This window comes from Pteropus alecto, unplaced genomic scaffold (assembly GCF_000325575.1).
Source record: "Pteropus alecto unplaced genomic scaffold, ASM32557v1 scaffold75, whole genome shotgun sequence".
NCBI classification, from domain to species: Eukaryota; Metazoa; Chordata; class Mammalia; order Chiroptera; family Pteropodidae; genus Pteropus; species Pteropus alecto.
Window position 1 is genome coordinate 9,210,551 of NW_006440638.1, and position 23,763 is coordinate 9,234,313.

General features: G+C 42.4%; 1 protein-coding gene across 6 annotated transcripts in view; it reads left to right on the forward strand.

Annotated features, from left to right (window-relative positions):
- The window catches only part of FOXP1 (forkhead box P1), a 573,767-nt gene that overhangs the window by 74,361 nt on the left and 475,643 nt on the right, over positions 1 to 23,763 (forward strand). For all 6 annotated transcript variants that reach the window (XM_015593721.2, XM_025050689.1, XM_006917474.3 and 3 more), the window contains one exon: positions 19,018 to 19,147. The gene's annotated coding sequence lies outside the window, so the exon portion shown is untranslated. The remainder of the gene's footprint in view (positions 1 to 19,017; positions 19,148 to 23,763) is intronic.

The following is a 23,763-nucleotide window of genomic DNA, read 5'->3' on the forward strand; positions in this document are numbered from 1 at the left end:
GTGGAGAAAATTATGAGCCGAGCCTCATGATGTCTGGATATTGTAGCTTGTAAATTTCTACATACATATGTATGTGGTTATGTATATACTTGCTTCTGGGCCCTTCCTAGAATTTGCTGAGAAATGTGGTAGAATTTTGTTCAGTTTGGTTCTGGGATCATTGAGAAAATGTTGGTACAATATACCCGGTGAATATATCCAGTAAAAAATGAATGTATGCAACTAATTATCTGGTAAAATGTTCCTAAGATTATAAACCGCCCCCCGCCATATCAGCTATGTGTACGGGTTATATAATCTTACCTTTTCATAGAAAATAATGGATCCCCATCCATTAACAAGACAACCGCTGGTTCCATTGCGATAGAGTTCTTACAGAATGTTACCGCTAGGGAAACTGAGGCGTGTGTTCCCTGCTCTCCTTCTTCTGCAGGACCGGCCATTGTAACTTTTGCATGTTAGTAACTTTCTCACTATGAATGTCATTCTTCTTCTCATCTAATAGAGAGCCTTGGTCATCCACAATCCATTTCAAGCTTTTGAACAGATACATAGGGATCACCCCTCTAGTGTGAAAATGAAATAATATAATTTTGTTTACCACCTTGAGTTGTTTACCAGGGGCTGTGAAAAATATGTTTTGAATTTAGAAGTGTAAAAAACAAGTGTGCTAGCTATCAAAAAAGCTCTCCTTCAGAGTAAACATGTTTATAGAGCAGGACTCAAAACAAAATACTTGATTGTGATAAGCCCAGCCAATGAAAAGAAAGTAAACATGTTTACCACAAAAGCCTTATAAAGAGCCCAGATGGCAGCCAGCTCTCTTCACTTGACTGTTCTTCCAGGGAGCTACCAAGGTTCCCCTGGGCCTTGGGGACAGAGATGCCACTTGGCCTGCCAGCAGTTGGCCTGCCTTGCGCAAGCATCACTCATTTAGTTTAGCCCAGTTTGCCAATGGGGTCGGAAGGATTATGTTTTGTGCCACTGAACTGAACCACAAATGGAAGGCATTTGTGAAATTGAGCCTGGAATTCCCATGATTCTTAAATAGCAACTTGTGATAGATTGGGTGCCAAGTAGGCTTATGGGAAATCTTTCTGACTCCCCAAAAGAGCCCCAGATTAACATTATACACAGCGACCTTCAATGTCCCAGGCACTTTAGTGCGATATCCAGGATATAAAACATGAATCACACCCAGGCACTGCCTCACCTATCTCACCCTGGTGAAGGAACCAAGTAGCTCAAACAGGAAGTTGTTAGAAAAGTCAAGGGCATCCTGAGTGATACCAGGGTTTTCAGAATGCTGGGTACCATGAAGTGAGCCTTAGATGTTGTAAAAGAGGGATGGAGTTCACAAAGTGGGTGTTGGATTGTGCACGTGGCAAGGAGGAATCGAGGAAGTTGTGACTTGTCTTAGTACAGTCCAGGAGTAAGTTCAGGAGAAATGACTCAGTGAGAGGTGGCTTGATAGGAAGATGTTAGTGAGTTTTAGAATTCAGAGTCTTGGAGGTGGAGCCATTCTAAGGGATAGTAAGATCCAAATTTTGGTGTTGCCCTCAGGTGTAGAGGAGGTAGTAGCCATTAATTAGTACTTAATGAGGCCTTATTCTGTATGGGAAGATATGACAATATTTAGGTATAGAGGAACTTGCCAAAAGTTGCAACCAGTAAGTGGTATAGCTAGAATGAGATATAGGAAGTCTGTTCCACAGCCCATAATACTGTACTGTACTGCTTCTCAAATGGACTAGAAACGTTTAGGGTCAGGAAGGTAAGATAAATAAGTGTGTATTCACTCATTCAACAAAACAATTATTTTAGTGTCACATCTGTACTAGGCCTGATGTAAGCCTTGACCAGGCTATTGGAAGGACCATCTTCATGGCTACTGAGGTTCATAGAAGTTGACACACTGAAGATATTTAGACAGACACTGTGAACCAGATACCAAAATATCTGAGAAAGACATAGAAGAACATTCTTGACATTTAGAGGTAAAGGCCACGTGGCGAGGCTGGGAACAGTGGTTCCCTCACATATGATTATCAAGAGAAGGGTTTTGAAGGTTCGAGGAATGATAGGGGAGGTGACAGGCAAAGTAGGCTGGTAGCAGAGCAATAACTTGGCTCTAAGAGAATTAAAGAGAGGCTAACTTTTCCTTCCTTCTTTGCCTGAAGTCAAGGGATGCCCAGTGGTTTCTGGAAAAGGTTAAAGGGACATCTTTAAGAGAAAAAGAAACGTGTCTAGATTTTTCATGATGTTGATAATGCAGGGGAGTGGGAAGATGTGAACACTGGAGCTATGGCGAAGGATGAGTGGAGCTTCTTCAACACAGAGATGGAATTCTGGGATGACCAGAGGCAGCAGGATGATGGTACACCTCAACCTTGAAGGGGAGGTTACGATTAAGTCACTGATTTTCTATTGCAAGGTTCAAACATAAGCTGGGCTACTTTTTGGGGAAATGTGGAGTGGGGAGCAGATGGATGCAACAGAAGATCAGCCTTCAAGTTTTCAATGAAATGGTAAAATTTTTAGTGAAAAAGAGCAATAAACAAGGGTTTCTAGTTGAGCCTCAGTGAACTAGAAAAGTAATTACATAGAAACCATATTCCCCATGTGTTCTAATTAATCTAATGGTTTACTTAAAAACTTGTTTTTGAGCATAGAGACCAAAGAGTCCTCTGGTGAGTTGAAAGAAATCTTACTAATGAAGGTTAAGTAAAAGTAATAGTGATTAGTTCTAGGCAATTTAATTGAAATGAAGTCAAGTGGGCTTGCTGAAGCCATGGACATTGATGTAGTGACCTATTTGCTTAAATCTGGTTGACCATTTTTACTAGAATTTTAGAACTTAGCTGTTCAAACAGATGTTTATTTTATTTAGGGTACATTTGAGGTTATTATTGTTTTAAAAACAGTATTATTCATTCTTCTTTTCCAAACCTTGTTAATCGAGGCCAATTGGCATTTTATTTGTGAGCTGACAACGCATACCTTCTCTTGCAGTTGACGTGCTTTTGGAACCGGGTTCAGCAATGTCAGAAAGTTATTCACAGGTGATGGTGATGGAGTGTGCTCCACCCACTTCTGTTCCCTTTCTATTTTGGTGCCATGTACAACAAAGGAAACTAAGTTAGTAAATTAGAGAAGGATTGAAGTTCTCCCAAGTGCTCTCCTCCCTATCAGATTGTATAACCTATTAGACAGAGTGGGCTTGCTCTTTTTGTGGGACCTGAAGGAACATAAGTGCAAACCACGTAAGATGGCCTTGGCATGGGGCTCCCAGGTCTTCTGACCAATCTTATTTTGCTGCATTAAAAAAATAAATCTATAAAGATATATATGTATATGTGTGTACATTCATGTGTGTGTGTGTATGTGTGTGTATCTGTGTATATGTACACATATACATACATATTTATATGATGTGGCTATATAAAATTCCAGATTTAGCCTTAAAATCAAGGGAAATCCAGTGGACAACACGTTGAATTTGAGTTTTGTGTCAGGGTCCCTGTAGGAAATAAATGGCTTTGACCTCTCCTCATCTTGAAAGGAGCAAGGGAAGGGTGGGTAATGGCTACTAGAACCTGGAGAAATAGCTGTATGGAGAAGGCTGGCTGGCAGGTGCTCTAACCTGTCATAGAGAGACTTGGTCAACCTGCAGTGCCCTGGCAGAGAGGGAGCCTGAGTCATAAGTGCCCTATCTTCTCTGTCTTGAGGCCTCTATCAGGTGTACTCTGCTGGAAGCCAGAGGGTAAGGGTACCTGTCATCACAGTCCACACAAGGCAGCCTTTCAAGACACAGAGTGGGTGTGTGTGTGTGGTGGTGGATCTGGAGAAGCAAATGGAAGACCATCCAGTGCATTTCGGCATGTGAACTCCTTATGGCATGTCACTGCCACTCACGATAATCCATAAGAGAAGTCAAGGTGGGAAATGAGTTTCCAGATCTTCAGGATGGCTGAATAACACCTACCTAGCTTTAGAGCAGTAGCTCTCAAAGCATGGTGCTCGGACCAATAGCATCAGTATCACCTGGGAACTTGCTGGAGATTCTTAGGCCCCATCCTGGACCTACTGAATCTGACACCCTGGGGGAAGGGCCCAGCAATTTGTGTTTTATAAGCCTTCCTGTGTTTCTGGTTCTTGTTCAAGATTGAGAACCACTTCTGGATGTCTTGAGATGTTGGAGGGTCAGCAAATGATGTCATTTTGCTAAGATAGCCATTGTTAGCTTGCTTGGGAATGCTAGTGACAAGCATGTGGTCATATTAATCTGCTGCTTGAAACTGTAAAATCTCACTCCTCCTTTTTGAGGACAAGCACTCTTCAGAAGAAATGGCATAATGGATTACATTTAGATCCTCGGGGCCAATACCCGATGCAGTGTTGCCTTTAATTTACAAGTTCCCCTCAGTCATGCAAGGGAGTTCCAAGGCAGGCCTCAGACTTTTGGAGGTTGTTTTTGAAAAGCAGATGAAAATGCTGCCTGTTCTATTGTTGTTTTCCCCTTGCCTGGCAGTGTTTGGTAAACAACTTGATTGCTGGGTCTTGGCCTCAGGGAACCACAGCTTCTCTTTCCAGCTCCCAGCAGACTTTTTACCAAGCAAGGATTGCTTCAGGGAAAAATAAACAGGGGAGAACAAAACAAAAAAAAAATCACTGTTGTTTTGTGGCTGCCTCTACCTGTTTTTCTGGAACTGTTTTATAACAACAGGCCCTGGGTTTTGGTTCCTTTACTTTAAAAAACAAGGCAGGATATGGTGGCATCCCAGGCTTCTCTCGTCAGAGCTAGTCTGTGGAGTGACCACCAGACTTAGAAAGCCTGTGTAGTATCCACTGCAAGAATATATGCATTTTAAAATATGTAAATTGAAAAGGGAAAAAGCGTCATTCTTTCTAATGACCCCCAAAATGGTAATCTAGCTTTCCGCATCTCTAGGAAAACAGATTGAATGTGGCACAATTAATGTTTCAGCACTTCTAGGCTTTTCTGTAAAATATTTTAGTGGGCTTTTAATTCATTGCAGCTACAGATTTTCAGGGTTGAGGCAGGGTCGTTGCTGACCCCCTGGGCCAAGGTGCTCTTGGTGGCTCTAGTGAAGTGGAAAAGAGCAAAGGCCTGTTCTGGTGACAGGCAGGACCCCCGGGGCTAAGTCCCTGGCCCTCATTGGATTATTGGCCTTAAAGTGGCAAGAATAATGCCCTGCACTTTAGAATGGAGGCAAGGACCCACCTTCATCAGAATTACCTGGGACATTTGGTAGAAAGGCAGATTCCTAGGACCCGATTGAGAGAATCTTTGGACTGTAGGGGCTGGAATCTGCATTTCAAGCTGGACACCAGTGACACACTTAAGTTTGTAGTCCAAGGCCTTGGTGATTGATACTGCCACAGTATAAATAGTGATTTGGGGTGGGGAGCAAGCGATGGTGTTGCCAGAGGTCGATGACAACAACAACAACAACAACAACATCATTATCATCATCATCATCATCATCATCATCATCATCAGTCTATAAGACCTGCATATCATTTTAATGCATTTACTTTTTACTCACAAGTTCTCCATTATTTTGGCTCCCTCCTTTTTCTTAAACCTGAAAACCTTCTTCCTAAAATCATTTTCTTTTGGCCTGAAATATACCTTTCTGAATGTCCTAGTAGAGGTGATAAACTTCTGCTTGTCTCAAAAGATCTTAATTTCACCTTTATTTTTGAAAGACAGTTTTTCTGGGTATATAATTCTGGGTAGACAGATTTTGCCTCTGAGCAGTGTTCTGGATAATTTATTTAGATATCTATCTTCTTTTCTAGTGGTTTAAAGAATTTTTTAAATTGCTATATTTTTCATTTCTAAAGCTCAGAGTTTTGGTTAAGAGTTATAGAGCTCATATTTTATAGTATACATGTACATATGTATAGATACGTAATAGTATATGTGTATGTATTTAGTATATATTTTATAGTGTATACACTATAAATGTGTAGAAAAACTATAGTACATGTAGTTTATATAGTATTTTGGTTAGAATTATAGAACTTGTATTTTATAGTATATAAATGTGTTCATGTATTATATATATGTATGTATACACTATGCATTTTATAGTATTTATAGTATAAATATTTATAAAAGCTACAATATATATTGTTTATATAGTATTTCAGTTAGAATTATAGTTCTTGGTGGAATTGGACTCTTAACAAAACAAAAGAAAAACAAAACAAAAAAATTCCACAAATTGCAGTGGTAGTTTGGTCCTTTATTTTCAAATATGCCTGGTGACTTTAACATTTAAGGAAGTCAAGCAAGATAGCACTAATGATCATACTCTTAGAGCATTGTTTGACCAACTTATGTCTTAGCTAGAAAATTCCAGCTACTCCAATCTCAATGAAAATTAAAGCTCCTACGTGAGTTCTCCCATCAGCTCTCCCTCCTCACTGCTGTTATTTGGGGTGACTTTTCTATTACTCACCCTCAAGTATGATATTCTGATTTTGTGGAATGGCTTTTCTACCCCATCTTCTGTTGCCTTCCAAAACTTGCTCAAAATAATTCCTCTAGAAAGCCTTATCTGCCCAAATACCTACCAAGTTTTTCTGTATAGCTTCTCTGTGCTCCTGAATCCTTCAAGAATCATAGACCTGGAGACATGACGTGACTTCAACAATTATTTGGTATAGGGGTTGCAAGTTTTTTCTTTCTTTTCTTTTCTTTTTTCTCTTTTCTTTTCTTTCCCTCCCTCCTTCCCTCCCTCCCTCCCTCTCTCCGTCTCTCTCTCTCTTTCGGGTGTACTTACACAGGCATACATTATTACAGTTACATTTCTGTCATTCGATTCCTTCCTTCCTTCCTTCCTTCCTTCCTTCCTTTCTGCCTGCCTGCCTTTCTTCCTTTTTTTTCTTTTTTTCTTTTAATGCGTACTATTCAAAGATTAGTTGCTATCTTTGAAAAATTATAAAATGTCAGTCACAAAATAATTATTTAGATTATTGCCTTTGTTTGTAAAATTGAAAGCTCTTGAAATCCTCGTGGCAATAATTGGCTAGTTGAGTGCACTTGTTGCAGAAAGGATCCAAAATCAGACCAGCGAGAAACCAAGCAGCACTCAGAGAGTTGGAGAACTCAAGTTTATTATGACGGTGGTCTCAGAGGAGCTAGCGTTCTGAAGATCTGGGCCCGGAGCTCAGTTGCAACATTCCTTATATAGACCCTTTTTGGCATGGGCCGATTGGTTAATTTGTCCTCAGACTGTTACAAAGGGCGGGAGTTGCTGTGGGTTACTGGCAGTTACAAAGTGTTACAAAGCACAGGAGTTGCTAGGGGATATAAACAGTTTACATTTGTCACTTAGATGAGACAAAAGAGAAGGTGAGTCTTTAGTCAATTTCAAGTACAGCCCATGCAGCAAGCACATTCACAGAAGCAGAACAGAGAGCTGATTAGCCTCTTGAATGAAAATGCCTCTTCATTCCCCCCTTTTGATGCCCGTTTAAATTTCTTACAGGGCATCAACCTCTTGATCTCCCTGGGCCAGGGGCTGGTAATTCCACAGCATAAGGATCTTTGCTGCAGTCTTTCTCTCTACTATAGCCTCTCTAAGGGAGGTAATCGACTGGACAACAAGAGGCAACAGGCAAGGGAAAAGGAGGCAGGCCCTGATGTGGAGGAGTACTATTCCAACTAAGGTCTTAAAGCCCCTGAAGGTAGAGAACCAACCTCTAAAGAGGTTATTAGGGTCCCACCTTGTCCAACTCTGGATGGGTATATGAGCTATTTTTCTAATATTAGTAGCTATGTCAGTTACAGCTTTTGCATTGTCATCTATTTGGAGACAGCAATCGGATCAGTTAAACTTTTCTCATACTCCCCCTTCTTCCGCTAGCAAGTAATCTAAAGCTAAACAGTTTTGATATATTGTTGCATGCATCTCAGACTGTTGTGTGGCAGGAGTTCTAGGACTGAGGCTGTCTGATTAGTAATGATCTAGCATGGCTTGTAACCTGATAATTTGATTAAGCATGTATGTGGGGGTTCGGTAACCCCAGCTCCCGTCTTGGGCTCAAGTTGTGGGGCCATAGTATTGGACGATACAGTGGGGTGGCCATTCATCCTCTCCCCATGTTTGTTGTCCCCCTACTTCAAGTGACCTCTTAGCCCTGGCTTTTAAGTCTTGATAATAAGGGAACACCCAGCTCATTTCCTCCTTTGTCCGATAGAAGGAAGAAGCCGGTTGAATGATCCTGATGGTGCAACTTCCCTTCCAGTTTGCTGGGATTTGGGTATAAGCCTTCTTCCCGCAAATCCAAAAGAGCCCACCTGGCACTTTTCAACTCCCGGGGCTAGTGGAGTTGAGGGTTTCCCAGAATGTGCCAATAGCTGGGATGGCACAGAAGGGGTTAAGGACCATGCCTTCCTTTATAGTGCAGTTTGTGACAGTTGAGCTTTGGCCGAAAGAGTGGCATGAGGAGGAGTTAGTTATAGCACTGTCGGTGGCCCAATACCAGGAGGGAACTTTGGGCCACCAATTTAGGTCTGTGTGATTTAAAAATAGCATTCTTCTACATGAAGTCTCTCCAACCCACTGAGCATACCTTAGATCTGTCTGGCCAAGACATTCTTCTCCTATTACATCTGAAGAGAGGACCCAGATCCTGGATCGACCCTCTTCATGTTGAACCACCATGTGATTCCACTGAAGGAGGTAAAAGCCATCTAGGCTAGTTCCCTACCAAGGCCAATCCTCACTCATGAGTGCTCCTCCACACACTCAGCATTTAGTAACACCAAGTTCATGGGCTATCCTCTCAGCTAGGTCAATAAAGAGGTTCTTCCCTAGGCTTTGGCTGAAGGTGATCTTTAGCTGATCGTACATTGGTGGGCTTTGGGGCCTAGGAGACAGTGTAGGTTTTGGTGTGGTTGAATTATGCAACCATTGGACAGTTTCTCCAACTGCTGGGTCCTCTGCGTGGTTATGGACCTTTTCCTTATCTGAGATCCATCGCCAACATGCCCAAGTTTTCCCTAATTTTTCAGGCTCTTGGCAGGATTGGCCGCTTTCAGATTTCACTTATATGTACCCCATCCAATATTTGAATCCCCAATGAGTGCAGAGTGTGGCATTTAAGGCACACCCTGTGAGTAGACCGGTTATGGAAGTAAAGCCGGTGGTAGTGTTGGACCCTGTACCTTTGCATGCAGTAGACACAAGGGAAAGAAGAAGTGGGGAGACTGGTGCCACACACATGGAAGGAAAAGAGTCTTTAGGGGTGCCATCCTACTTGAATTAGCAAAACAACCAATAATGATCAGACAATCTAGAACCGTAAAAATATACCAAAGGGAGTTTAGCCTGAACATGTAAGAATTGAGAGGATCCTGACGTGTAGACTAAATAGCTTAGGGCTAAAGTGATTCTTTGACTCAGAGTTCAATTTGAGGATGCTACCAAGGCCAAAAATAAAGCAAGGAGCAAGACGAGTATAATAAAGAGGGTTAGGGCTACAGGAGGACAACAATACATCTCGACAGTCTGGACGGTTGATCCTCAAGCTTCTGCCGTGCATAGGCTGGCCAGCTTCCGGGGTGGCCAGAGCAGGGCCGAAGATCTCAGGTGGATTTCTGTTGCCTCTGGAACGTGATTCAGAGTGACTGATCAGGAAGAGGCTCTGCAGTCCAAGTCTCCCATTTTTCCAGGGTGCTGCTCTCTTTGCCTGGGTGTGGTGGATCCATGAGGTGATATCTGCAACTTTAATAGCAGTGGGAGTTGCTAATATAACAGTGTGAGGGCCTGTCCAGCTTGGCTGGAGTGGCTCCTTCTTCCAGTCTTTAACCCATACTTCATCTCCTGGGTGAAAGGGGTGGACCCAATTCCCTAAAGGGATAGGGACACTTTCTAAGGTTTCCTGGGTGATGTGGTGGAGGATCCTCCCTAAGGCCTGAAAGTGTTGGGACATTTCTAGGTCAGCCATTAATTGAGGATCTCCTTTTAACTTCCCTATCACTGGGGGAGGTCTCCCGTAAAGGATTTCAAAAGGGGAGTAGCCTGAAGGCCTTGGGGTGCATTGCTTTCGGAGTAGAGCCAAAGGCAGCAAATCAATCCAAGGTAACTGGGTTTCCTGACAAAGCTTAGCTGGTGGTTTTGAGGATCTGGTTCATGTGCTCAACTTGCCCTGAACTCTGCAGCCTATAGGCCATGTGGAGCTTCTATTTGATTCCTAGAGGTTTGGACAAAGTCTGAACAATCTCAAGCACAAAGGCAGGTCCATTGTTTGGTCCTATAGAAAGGGGTAGCCTGTATCTTGGAATAATTTTTCTTACTAAGGCTCTAGCTACTTCTTGTGCCTGTTGAGCGCATGTAGGAAAAGCTTCAACCCATCCGGTGTAGGTGCAAACTAACACAAGCAGACAGGGCTTGACTTCAGTAAAGTCCACTTCTAGGTCTTCAAGTGGTATAGTTCCAGTTGTTTGCATCCCTGGATTAGACCTTGGCCTTTGGCCAGCGTTGTTTCTTGCACAAGTCACACATCTCGCACTGATCTGGGTGCCCAGGGTTGAGAGTCTGAGTATGAAATAGTAGCAGCCTAACAGGCTTTCTAAAGAAATCTTCCTTTGGTGAGTTAATTCATGATGTTGTTTTACTAGCTGAACTGCCAGTGCAGGGGGAATAAAGAGTCTCTAATCTGGAAGCTCCCACCAGCTCTCCTTCCTCCTGGTTTCCCCTTCATTTGAAGCCCATTGTTCTTCTGCTTTAGTATATTTTGGGGATAGAGGCAATTCTGGTGCCAGGAGAACCTTGGAGATTGGCTTAGGACCCATTGGGGCACTTGGTTGGTGGGCAGGCTCCTTAGCTGCTTGGTCTGCTAGTCTGTTTCCCCTACTGACCAGGTTGGTTATTCTCTGCTGGCCCTTGCAGTGAATAACTGCCACTTCAGGAGGCTTCCAAACTGCCTCTAACAGCTGGAGGATTTCTTCTTTGTTCTTGACTTCTTTTCCTCCGTCAGTAATCTCCTCTCTTTATAAATGGCCCCATGTATGTGCAAAGTAGCAAAGGCATACCTTGAGTCAGTGTAGCCATTGGCCCATTTCCCTTCAGCCTGCCGCAGTGCCTGAATAAGTGCCCATAGTTTGGCCCACTGTGATGACCAGCCCTGTGGCTGAGCCTCAGCTCTGATTGCCTCATCGGTAGTTATTGCGTAGCTGGCTTTGCGCTGTCTTTCAGGGATGAAGCTGCTTCCATCTGTGAACAATACCAGTTCTGGGTTCTGAAGAGGAACATCTGTCAGATCTGGCCTGCCTGAGTAAACTTCATTCATGACCTCCTCATAATTGTGGTCAGGAGGCCCCTCCTCAATAGGCAGAAACTTAGCAGGATTCAATGTACATACAGTTTCAAGGTGGACTTGTGGATTTTCACAAAGCAGTCCTTGCTAATGAATTATTCTGGTGTTGGTCACCCACTTACATCCTTGATTATTTATCAGTGCAGTTACAGCATGGGGGACCTTTACATTTATAATTTGTCCCAGCGTAAACTAGTCCGCTTCTCTGACTAGGATTACCGTGGCAGCTAAGATAATTCCGCAGCCACCAGATTTAGCCATTTGGACAAATATGCAATTAGGTGTTGCCATGGCCCAACTGTTTGTGTGAGGACCCCCAGTGCAGTGTGATTCTTCTCTTGTACGAAGACGTTAAAGTCCCATGTCACATCTGGTAGTCCTAATGCTGGGGCGCTGGTTAAGAGTCTCTTTATTTCTCTGAAAGCCTTATCTTGTTTGGAGCCCCATTCCAGGAGGTCTTTACCAGACCCAGCTGTGGCCTCATACAGTGGCTTCGCAATCTCAGAGAAACCTGGTATCCAGCTCCGACAGAATCCGGCAGCCCCTAGGAATTCATGACCCTTTGCTTGGTGTTTGGCTGAGGTATTGAGCAGATGGCCAGTTTCCTTTCATGTCCTATGCCCAACGTCCTTCCGAGATGATGAACCCAAGGTATCTGACCTCTTGTTTGCAAATTTGAGCCTTCTTCCATGACACCTTGTATTCCTTGGTAGAGAGGAGGGCCAGTAAGGCTCTAGTACCTTTCCAGCAGTCTCCTTGGGTGGGGCTAGCCAGCAGCAGGTCATCCACGTATTGGAATAGAGAGCAGTTCAAAGTCTTTCTGGGGAAGGCAGCTAAATCTGCGGCCAGCGCTTCACCAAGCAGGTTGGGTGAGTTCTTGAAGCCCTCTGGCAGTCGAGTCCAGGTCAGTTGTGTTTTTCTCCTGGTGTGTGGGTTTTCCCACTCAAAGGTGAACAAAGGCTGGCTGGCCGGTGATAACCGGAGACTGAAGAAGTCATCTTTAAGGTCGAGGCATGTGAACCAGCTCGCTTGAGCAGGTAAGAGACTCAGGAGGGTGTACGGGTTCGGGACTACCAGATGGATGGTGACCACTGCATTATTGATGGTGTAGAGGTCCTGGATGGGGCTGTAGTCCTTCCCCCCAGGTTTCTTGACCAGCAAGAGCAGAGTGTTCCAAGGTGACTGATACTCAACTAAGATTCCGATATCACATAAACGCTGGATATGGCCTCAATTTCCTAGGCATGCTTCCTGCGGCACTGGATATTGTCTTTTTGTGACAGGGGAGGCTCTTGTTCTCAAGTCTACCACAATGGGTGCATGATTGTTGGCTAGACCTGGGGTCCCCTTTTCTGCCCAGACAGCAGCAACTCTTCTAGCAGACTGGTTAGTTTTATTTGTTTTCTTTCCGGAGAATAAAGACGCCATTCGTCCTCCCCAGGCACAGTCACAGCCATCATTAGAGCAGTCTGGCTCCTCAGTGTGAGTCTGGTAGGCTTTCCTAGGGTAAAGGAGATTTGTGCTCCAAGCTTTGTTAATAAGTCTCTACCCAAAAGGAGGATGGGGCACTCTGGTAGGTACAAAAACTCATGAGTTACTAGGTATCCCCCTAACTGACATGAGCGGGCTTTACAAAACGAGTGGGCGACTCGGTTCCTGGTGGCCCCAATGGTAGTTGCTGTTCGATCCATGAGGAGAGCCACAGGTGTGGTTACCACAGAGTGTTCAGCCCCAGTGTCTACCATAAAAGTCATTGATTGGCCCCCTACTTCTATTGCGACCATAGGCTCCTGGGGGCCTAGGATCAGGGAGCCTGGTCATTCCTAGTCTGATTGTTCTCCCGCCCCACTGATAAGCTCTTAGATGACTGGCTCAGGCTGGTACTTTCCTTTATGAGGTTGATCGAACTTATTGGCCGTTCAGGCGTTTTCCTATGATGAGGGCACTTGTTTCTCCAGTGGCCGATCTCTTTGCAGTAGGCACATTGGTCTCAGCAAAGTGGGGGTCTCCTTTTGGTTTCTCTTTTCCTTGAGGGAGCAGCAGTCTGTTATACTGGACCCGGGTTCCCTAATGCAGCTGCCAGCAGGTACACCTTCTGTTTTATCCTTTTGTCAGCTGCCTTTTGGGCTTCCTGGTCATGATTTACTAACACTTTGTTTGCGACCTCCAGTAGCTGGGTGGTGTTCATCTCGGCAAAGCCCTCTAATTTTTGAAGCTTGCAGTGGATGTCAGTGAAAGATTGAGCCACAAATGCTACGTTGACCATGCGCTGGTTCTCTTGTGCTTCAGAGTCAAAAGGGGTATACACCTGGAAAGCCTCGCACAGTCTCCCATAGAACTCTGTGGGTGACTCATCTGGCTTCTGGAGTACCTCTGCCATTTTTGACATGTTTGTTGGCTTCCTAGCCCCAGCTTTTACCCCTTGCAGTATGGCCTGCCGGTACCTGTCGAGAGACTCTCTTTCGTGTGGTACATTGAAGTACCAATTGGGCCTCGTGTCTGCACAGCCCCTGAGGTCCATGCTATGGGGTCTAGTACACCTTCCAGTGCCTGTCCTTGAAGCCATCCTCATGCTTCTGACAGAATCTGGTGTCGTTCTTCGATGTTGAAGAGAGTCAGGAGGAGTTGACAGCAGTCATCCCAGGTAGGCTGATAAGTTTGGAATATGGACTCGAGCAGGGCAATCATCAACTGAGGTTTCTCTGAATAGGATGGGGTGTGCTGCTTTTAGTTGAGGAGGCCAGTTGTGCTGAATGGCTTATAGTAGAGGACAGGGCGGCCTAGCTGGAGTGTGCTATATTCTCCAGTCTCAAAGATACCTCGTGCCTCTTGGAGGGGCATCTGCAGGGCTGTAGATTGCTGAACTGGTTGCATGGCCAAGCAAAGATGCTGTGGACTCGGGCTTGGTGGTCGCTTAGGCTGTCGGGGTGGCAAAGGCATGGATGGTGGAGGGCTGTCTGGCAATTGTGGGTAGAGTGGCTGCACGGGGACTGGCAGAGCTGCTGAGATGTACGGCGGTGGGAAGATAGGTTCTTCCTTGGGGTCCCCTTGGTGGATGAATTTTGCTGGCTCCTCTTTGTCTTTTCCCCGAGTCAGTCGGGCCACAAGTACCTTACTCTGTCCCTCCGTATTCATGCATAACTGGACGCGAAGGGAGCATTATAGTAGCGATTTGCAACCATGAGTTTATATACGGAAACTGGTCTGGATGTCCAGGGGTCCCTGTCATTACCCAGTACACAGCTCTCACAGTTGGGAGGTCTAGGGTCCTTTCCGAGGGCCATCATACCCCGAAGGCGGGCCATTCAGTCTCATAAAGAGTACGAAGCTTTCCTGGGATTAGCTTGACCCTGTAATCCTCTGAGAAACCTTTCTTAAAATTTTTCAACATGCAATTTAAGACAGCTGGCTTAGAGGGACCTCCCTGCATGCCTCCCATGACAGACAATAGTTACACAACATGGAGGTTTGAGGGATAGGATGGGGGAAACTTTGGAGGGGACGTCATTTGCTTAGCCTGTCTCCGGCTACACCCCTCTTGGGGATATTTCAGGCACCTCTTAGCATTGATGGGTTGGTATAAACCCCTGACCTGGATTACTGTAGTAGACTCCTCACAGAGATCCAGTGACACCACCTTAAGCCGTATGAGGTTCGCCATGGAACTGCAGATTGGGGCTCAACTCTCGTTTTGTGGCAAGGCCACGTGTTAGTCATTCAGCACTCACTCTCTTTCATGCAACCTCCCACCATCCCTTAACCTGTCCTGTGGAGAGTAGGCAGTCGCTCCTCTTAACCTGTGGAGGATGCTTGGTTACTCTCTGGAGGGTGGTCGGGCCTCTCTTTGCCCAATGTTAACCAAACACATTCCACCCTGTGATGGTGACACAGAGACAAACAAGGATGGATGCCCCCTCCAAAGAGAAGACCATTCAGATGGTCATCTGGCCATGGCCTGAAGGAGCTCAGGTGACTAACGATTGGACACTAATCCAGTGCTGCTCTGGACTGTATGCTGTACACCACAAAACTGCGGAATGAGCCCACTTGGACTCTGTAGCCTTTAGGAGACCTTAAGGGTGCCTAGCTGTGGAGCCACAAACTCGAACCCAACCGATCAAGTCGGCCAAGCCACTCATTCATTCACTCATTCACATATCAGGTTAAAACATGGCCTCCCCACTTTTTGAAGGCCCTAACCTGACGTCTCCTCCACTGGGGAGACCCTGATGTCTCCTCTTCCCTTTTAGAGACCCTGATGTCTTCCCTACTGGGAAGACCCTGACCAATGTCTTCTAACTGAAAACTAGGAGGTGATCAAGCTCCTCTTCTATCTGGAGACGGGGCCTGACTAGGGGCTGATCCTGGGACCTTACCTTATCCTGTGACCATTCTTGGTGAGTTTGTCTATCCCTCTTATGAGTCCGGTTGGGAGCTCAGCCGTCCTGGGAGTTGGGGTGCCAGTCCGAAAGAGAACCTGGAATACTCATCAGGTGGCACGCCTCTTCGTTTGTCTTGGAGCCCCTTTGCCCCGGTATGACCAAGCCACTGGTCCAGTGGCTCAAAGGGCCGGCATGATTGGAATCTCACTAGAACCTCCAGGAATGTTGCAGAAAGGAGTCAAAATGAGACAGGTGAGAAACCAGGCAGCACTCAGAGAGTTGGAGAACTCAGGTTTATTAAGCCGATGGTCTCAGAGGAGCTAGCGCTCTGAAGATCTGGGCTCGGAGTTCAGAAACAACATTTCTTATATAGACCCTTTTTGGCATGGGCTGATTGGTTAATTTGTCCTCAGACTGTTACAAAGCGGCGGGAGTTGCTATGGTTGCAGGTAGTTACATTGAATTACAAAGTGCAGGAGTTGCTAGAGGGTACAAACATTACATTTGTTGCTTAGACAGATCAAACAAAAGGGAACGTGAGTCTTTAGTCAATTTTGAGTACAGCCCATGCAGCAAGCATATTTACAGAAGCAGAGCAGAGAGCTGATTAGCCTTTTGAATGGAAATTCTTCTTCACACTGGCTGCCCTCTTAGCTGAGAAAGCACAGGTTGTCCAGTTTGTCACATTCCTCACTGCCCTCTCTACTTCACACCTGGCTTTGACACCTGGCCTACTTCTCTTAGTTGCATTATTTGCGTGGTCATTGTGAGGTGCTTTAGCTTTCTCTGTATGAACAAGAAAGCTCAGGGTCAGAAAGGTTAAGTGTCTTCTATAAGGGCTTGTAGCCAAAACTCACTCAAGGAAGGTTGAGTCAGAAGCATGTCTAGTACAAGGTAGGTACTGAAAATTTCTGTATTAGTGTATTGACTGGAAAATACTGAGTTCTTACGAGCACAGTTTTGTGAAGTCAAGCTCCTGCTACTGTGTGGTCTTGGGCAAGTTACAAAAACTCTCTGTGCCTCATTTTTCTTGTCTGTACATTGAACGTATTAAGAGTTTCTACTAGGAACTTTGTCGTAAGAATCAAATTAAGTGAAATTACTGTTGTGAAATACTAAAAGCAATATCCAGCACAGAGTGAGTTTTCAATAAATGGCAGTTATATTTTTATAGAATGCTGAAGAATTAATTTTTTCAATTGTTGATGTGTTCGTTGACTCAATAAATCTATATTGAGCGTCTGCTATGAGCCAGACATTTTTTTCTGAAGTTTTGGAGTATAGTGTTAAACAAAACAGAGAGATTACCTCTCTTATCTGTGGAGCTTATATTCTAGTGGGGAAGACAAGTAAATTAAATGAGAAAAAAGTTTATAGATTATGACAAGAGCTCTGGAGAAAGTAAATAGGATGATGTCATTGAGAGTCACTGGGGACCTAGTTTGAAAGTAGGCAGGTCAGCCTTCTTATGGCCTTTGCTCGTAAGACCCAGTGACAAGAAGGAGCCAGTTGTGTAAGAAATAGGTGCTGGCATTCCAGGTAGCTGGAAAAGCAGTGCAGTGCATCAGTCCTGAGGCAGAAACATATTTGGCAACCTCTGCCCACTTCTTTTTGCTGTGTGACTCAGTGGCTTTGGAGAGTCTTTGAGCCTTGATATGCTTTTTTGGATCTCAAGGCTGCTTGAGCTTAGAAAATAGGTTTCCATCATGTGTACTCAAATTGTGGTCCTCGATTGACAGCATCAGGATTCCCTGGTGGTTTGGTAGAAATGCAGAATCTCAAGCCCCACTTTAGAACTACTGAAGCAGAATCTCTTGGAATGGGGCCCAGGAATCAGTATTTTAAAAAACTCTCCAAGTTATGCTCATGCACACTTAAGTTTAATAGACACTCATTTCTATAATACATTTGGGCAGATTTTCATACGAGTTGGAGCTGTACTCTCTGGAGGGGAATGGAAGCCTTTCATGGGAACCCAGACAATGCTGTCAGCCAACAAGGGTGCCTGCTTACCAGAGTTGGGCACTGGTGCCAGAGTGAGAAGTCTTCTATTGCATGTACAAAAACCCCTCTGTCCACAGTACATCTTTGATTTTAATGGCAGATTGGCACAAGAGTGATTTGTGGTAAAAATAAATAAATAAATAAAAATAAAAAAAATATCTTTTTTTTAATCAGGAAGCTTAAAGCAGAAGCTAATATTTTAGATTAAGAGTGATTTGGTAAAAATAAATAAATAAATAAAAATAAAAAAAATATCTTTTTTTTAATCAGGAAGCTTAAAGCAGAAGCTAATATTTTAGATTATTTAGGATAAGTATGCTTTACCAAAAATAACAGAGAAGCTAAGAGGTAGAAGGGATTTGGGGCGTATCAGTTAATGCCCCGACTTTGCAAACAAAGAGACTGGAATCCTGAGATGTTATATCGCTTTCTTGGGGACATGCAATTGATTGGTGACAGTACTGGGTTCAGAATTTAGGTTCTCCAGCTAATATTTTAGATTATTTAGGATAAGTATGCTTTACCAAAAATAACAGAGAAGCTAAGAGGTAGAAGGGATTTGGGGCGTATCAGTTAATGCCCCGACTTTGCAAACAAAGAGACTGGAATCCTGAGATGTTATATCGCTTTCTTGGGGACATGCAATTGATTGGTGACAGTACTGGGTTCAGAATTTAGGTTCTCCACTTTTATATCTGCACTTTACTTAGTATGTTCTCTCTTGATGGAGAATCTTCATGAGTCTTGCTCCCTATATAATTCATAAACATTTTTAGAATTATTTTGGAGGAAAAATTATGGTTACCACTTTTACTAGTTTTGATGTTCATTATTATTTTTAAAATAATTTTAAATTATTAGCTAATATTTTCATGTTTTTTTCATCCTCTGGAAAAGATAATTACTTAATAAGAAATGGTACATTTGTCCATGTAAGATTTAAGTTAAAACAGCTTACTGTTACCAGAGCATTTTATAATGGGGAATAATGTTTTTGTAATGCCAAAATATGTAAAATAGTTGGCACAAAGTCTACAATAAACAACAAGTTTTCAGTGTATGTATTAAAGTAATTGGTAAATGTATCTTTCAAAACAGTATTTCCTGTTCATATTTTACAGCATCACACTTGATATATTGACATACCCTCGTTTGAAAGGTGTTTTCCCCTACCTCTAGATTCTATGTCTGTCTTGCTGTTTTCAAGTGTAAGGAAGTGGTGGTTTTAGAAGTTACATCTTCGTTATGTGTAAAAAATGTTTTTGTGTTACAGTGTCCCAGGAGCTTTTGCTGACAATTCCAGTTTCCAAACAAAACATTTGGGCAATGGTGAGGGCTTCGATCCCTTCTCTGATTTGCTGTCAACCATGAATGGGTGGATGTGATGCCTGCTGGCCGAAAGGGTGAGTGAACATTTATGATTACTCATCTGAAAATGTGCAAGACAAAAAGTCAGCTGAAAGGATCCTACACAGTGCAGGAAACTGATAAAAGTCTTAAGTTGATCAGAACAATTGCACTGAGGATGAGAGATTCTCATTTCAAAAGGAGGGACAAATTCTGTCATTTTCTGGTGTAATCATTTTGGATAACTCTTAGAATGATCTGAGGATTTACAAAAGGCATAATAGGACATAGGAGAATTTTTTTTTTTTGGTTGCATGTTTCTTTTAATCCTATGCTAAAGGACGGACTACCGAAATTATGAGCCACGTGCACAGTTGAATGAGTATTACTTTTTTCGTCCATTGCAACTTGGTGACAAAATGAACCCTCATGAAATAAGACTAGAAGGACCTTATCTTGATTTTCAGGGAAAATTTAAGTCTGATGTGTTCATTGAGAAGGTCCCATCTCAAGCCTTCTTTATGATTAGAAAGCTAAAGAGTTAGGAACTTTGGACGCTCAAATATTTCAGAAAGACTCATGGACATTTTCTTCTATCATAGTTTACCTCATCAAATTATTCATTGTCATTTTCAGGGGGAGGTTAGAAGGGTTACAGTAATCTTTTCCTGTTTTATATATTATCTGATTTTGATGGCATCTATCATATTCCTAAGAAATCAATGGCTCCCATGTAGTAATGAATGAACAATTGTGAATTGCTTTTATTAGAGACAGTATTTGATTGAGTCCAGGTCTTTTGGGTAAATGCTCTGACGTCATTCAGTGGTAGCTTTGTCGTAAAGTGAGGTCGGTTTTATGGGGAACGTTGTTTCAGGCTTTGTATTGAATGGCATTTAATGTAAGAACTATTGGCATAAGCCCTTCTTGTTTGTCTTAGTTTAGTTGTATATCAGACAGATTCTAATTAATAGAGAGAAGAAAGCAAAGTAGAAAGAAAAATATATTGGAAATTGGGTGACTTATCAGCTACCTGGCATGGGGCAAGTTAGTCTCTGTTTTGAGTTTCTGTTTTTAAAATAAAGCAGGTAGGTTAGAGTGTTCTATTTCACAGGTCCTAGAAGTTGCCTATTTAAAGCCTTTCATTGTACAAATGGAGTAGCTGAAACTCATAGAGTTTGAGATGAAAACTATGGGTTTCAGCTACTCCATTTGTACAATGAAGGGCTTTAAATAGGCAACTTCTGGGTCTGGTCAGAATTGGATCTGTTCCTTTTGTCTTCAATCAATGATTCTATCTTATCTCAACTACAGAAATTGAGAAATTCAGCTCATGCCATTTAGTAAACTTTTTCTGATGATGTCTCTTCCAAAACCTTCTTATGCATTTGTTATACATGGGCCAGAGTTTTAAAGATTTTATACTTAGAGATCATTTAGACAAATTCCTCTTCTTTCATAGATTCAAAAGAAAGAGCCTTATTAAGCAACTTGCCCAAATATTGCAGACCAGTGATCCGTAAAGAATCTGTGGGCTCTAAAATTCACTTCTACTTAGGCTAGCTTATCTGACTACTTGTCCTTTGCATTCAGTTTCGCTAGAGCTAGAAATTAAGTCTTCTATCTTCCTTACAGTATTCTTTCTTTCATTGGCAAGAAATAAGGAAAATATTTAATAGTAACACTTAAGGCAAGAATGTCTATAGTGAAAAGAAATAGTCGATGTAGCCATGGAATTTTAGATCTCTTGGACATCTTCGATCATCTGATTGGGTAGTCCTAGGCAAGTTCTTTGGCTCCCACATCTGTGAAGTTCTTGTGAGGTTTTTCCATTGCTTCGTAGCTATGACAAACTTTTGTGAATAATCTGTAGACTAGTGGGCAGATAGCGTGCATTATGAAAAATTGTATCTTTGGGGATCCAGATAGAGTTGAGAACAAAGCCTGGGTCTATCTAATATACACATATGAGAATTCATAGAAGTGGTTGGAATTCTGAAGGTATTGAAATAGCAACAAACTCAGGTTTGAGGTTACCTCTCATCTCTGTCTTCAGAATTGAGAGAGTCTGACTCAATCTCACTGTCATAAAATTGATATATGAAATTTAACAAAACCACATGAATGGATTTATTGAAAACTAGTTCATTTTATTCATTAATTTCATTGGGCAAGACCTCCTATTTGAAAAATCAATCCGAACTACTGTAATGAAAATGTTATCTTCTTTGAATTGATAAAACATACTGTTAGGCCCAGTTGAATACCAGTTTTATATAAATATGGAAGTGCTTTGTATTTATCAGATTGTAATAAACATCTCTTTACTTTATTTTTAGTAGGAAATAGATGTCCCTGAAAGCCAATGAACTGGAGCATGTGTTCTGATTTTCCACTCTTCTTGTTTTCCCTCAAGCACACTTTTAAGGTTTAGCTTAAAGATGAATCCTCTTCCTGCGTGATGCAATACCCTGGCTTTGCGTGCCTTATGTATCCGATCCCTAGTTAGTCCTTCCATTGTCATGGCTTTTAGAACTTTAGTTTATTGAGTAACTAGCAGAAACGCCAATTGTTACAGTTGATAATTTGGAGTTTTTAGGCTTGAAATGAACTCCAATTCTGAGTGCAATGTCATGGTAAGTATCCTCGTGGTAGAACAGGGTCACAGTCACAGGGCTCGGCATCAGAACAACAGATCGCTCCACTCAAATGCAAGGAAATGAAGATGTACGATAAAATGTTTGCACAAGTAAATCATTATGGCAAAGTTTTAAGGTCAGAAAATGGGTAATGTACTCAATTTATGTTGGTGATAACCATGCCTGCGTAACAGATTAACTTAGGGGCAGGCTACAGAGAAAGATGGGCTAAGCACTTGAGTCTCTCTTTTAGTGATGTGTTTCATTAATGCCACCATTCTCCAGCAGGGAGTCAGAGTCGGCTGCAGTTTCCCTGGCATAAAGCTTTCACTGATATTGTTACCTATCAGATGCACATCACGAGACTCCAAGAGTGAAGGGCAACTAAGTGTGCTGCATGTTTAATAGGCAGTTAGCCACAGTGTTATTAATCAACGTGATAATAACGGTCTGATTTGCATAGAGTTTTCCTGAGAAGAGTTGACTATATGTGGCAAATATGCAGGCTTGTTTGTTGGTCTGTCCCTATCAATAAATGTCCCTTGCTGCTGGATCTGGTTTAAGAGTGGAAGCATCATGTGACATTGTTTTGTCACCACTTGTTTTCCTTATTTGCCCACAGTTCCTCTTTTGATCTTTCTCATAATCAAATTCATAGCATTCAACGTACTAGGAAGAGGTAAAATGGGGAAAATAATTCTTCTCACTTACGACTTGGTAATGGGCTACTTTTTGCCTGGGAGTTCCTTGCTTTTTTATAAAACTCAAGAATGTGGGTTTTTTTTTTTTGGTCATGGGTTTTGGGGTGGGGTGGTGGTGGTACAGCTTCCAGGAAGAGGTGGGGGCAGGTAGAAGGTTTTTTAGGACAGGAAAGCCAGCTGATGGGTTCCCCTGCTGAGCCGCCTTGTGTTAGAAGCTATCAGTGGGCCAAGTCACTTTGTTGTGCTTAAACTTCCAGTCCCTGAAATTCTGGCTTTGAAAAGTAATTTTAACAATTTAATAAACTACATAATATGTTTTATAAGCTGAAGCGAATGATCTTAAGTATTTTGGTCTCTTTTATAACACAATGAACCTAATATTGGTAAAAATACAGATCTTCACTCACGCCATAAAGAGAGGCTAGATTTAATAAGCAGTTATGAGTGCTGGCAGCTGCCTATCAGATTGTATAACTTGGGCTCCAGCATGTGAAGACAGTGTCAACTTACATTTTATCTCTGAAGTATTTTTGAGGCGTTTATTTTGCCTTTCTCTCCAGTTCCTAACGTAATAGGAGTAATGTAATTGGCTGAATATTTTCCACATAGCTAATTGGCTAGGGGCCGAGGTGGAAACCATTGTGTGGCTTGATGAAGATCAAAAATTAATATGACATTTATGTGGAAGTAATGGAATCTATTAGTAATATAGTAATTCAGGATAGTGAGAGCAAGAGTGTCCATCCTTTTCTTGCCTATAATCAGCAGGAGTTCTGAAGATGATGAAAGAACCTCTAACCCCCTTCCCCCACACATTCTCTAATACCTCACAGTAGTGGCCGGCCAATCTCTATGTCTAATTTACTTTTAAATTCTTCAAACAGAACTATAGAACAAACTAATGAGTTATTCGGTTTGTCAATTAAAAAAGAAAATCCACCAACTACTATTATAAGATTAAATTCCAATTAAAAGATTGCATTTAATTCTGAAGCTATAACATTGTTTTAATGAATTCTGGTGGAGGTGACAGTTTATGTGAGATAAATTGATATGGTGTAGGTACATATAAATTCATTGGATAATGTTAAACATGTTACTTCATATATATTAGCTGTGAAATTTATTTCCTTTCTAGTTATGTCCCCAAGGAGATAGAGTCAGAGGGAAAAAAACATATCTTCAAAGAAAGAACCTTTTCTGTCCTTTCAGATACTTGCTCTGAAACAGTCTTTTCTCACTTTTATTAATCAAAAATTTGTTAAATTTCTGCATTAACTGAATTTATGATTCTTGCTGTATGCTATTTATAAAATTGAATATAGGTTTTAT